The sequence below is a fragment of the Neophocaena asiaeorientalis genome, unplaced genomic scaffold (assembly GCF_003031525.2).
Source record: "Neophocaena asiaeorientalis asiaeorientalis breed wild unplaced genomic scaffold, Neophocaena_asiaeorientalis_V1.1 scaffold5, whole genome shotgun sequence".
Lineage (NCBI taxonomy): Eukaryota > Metazoa > Chordata > Mammalia > Artiodactyla > Phocoenidae > Neophocaena > Neophocaena asiaeorientalis.
Genome location: NW_020174698.1, coordinates 778,165 through 778,902, shown reverse-complemented (window position 1 = coordinate 778,902; position 738 = coordinate 778,165).

Sequence of the window (738 nt, the reverse complement as noted above, 5' to 3'; positions counted from 1 at the left end):
AATATGGTAAAAGGGATGTTATCTTTCAAAAATAAACCAAGGGGAAATGTAGGTAACAAAATCTAATAAAGAGAATGCATTTAACATCATGGTATAGTAGAAACAAACAGATTTCTTTTCCTTTTTTTTCCTCACCTTTATTGGAGTATAATTGCTTTACAATGTTGTGTTAGTTTCTGCTGTACAACAAAGTGAATCAGCTATATGTATACATATATCCCCGTATTCCCTCCCTCTTGAGCCTCCCTCCCACCCTCCCTATCCCACCCCTCTAGGTCGTCACAAAGCATTGAGCTGACCTCCCTGTGCTATGCAACTGCTTCCCACGAGTCATCCAGTTTACATTCGGTAGTGTGTTTATGTCAATGCTACTCTCTCACTTTATCCCAGCTTCCCCTTCCCCCCAAACCCCGTGTCCTCAAGTCCGTTCTCTATGTCTGCATCTTTATTCCTGCCCTGCCACTAGGTTCATCATAATGATTAGTGATGTTGAGCATCTTTTCACGTGTTTGTTGGCAATCTGTATGTCTTCTCTGGAGAAATGTCTATTTAGGTCTTCCACCCACTTTTGGATTGGGTTTTTTGTGTTTTTGATATTGAGCTGTGTGAGCTGCTTGTATATTTGGGGGATTATTCCTTTGTCAGTTTCTTCGTTTGCAAATATTTTCTCCCATTCTAAGGGTTGTCTTTTCATCTTGTTTATGGTCTCCTTTGCTGTGCAAAAGCTTTTAAGTTTCA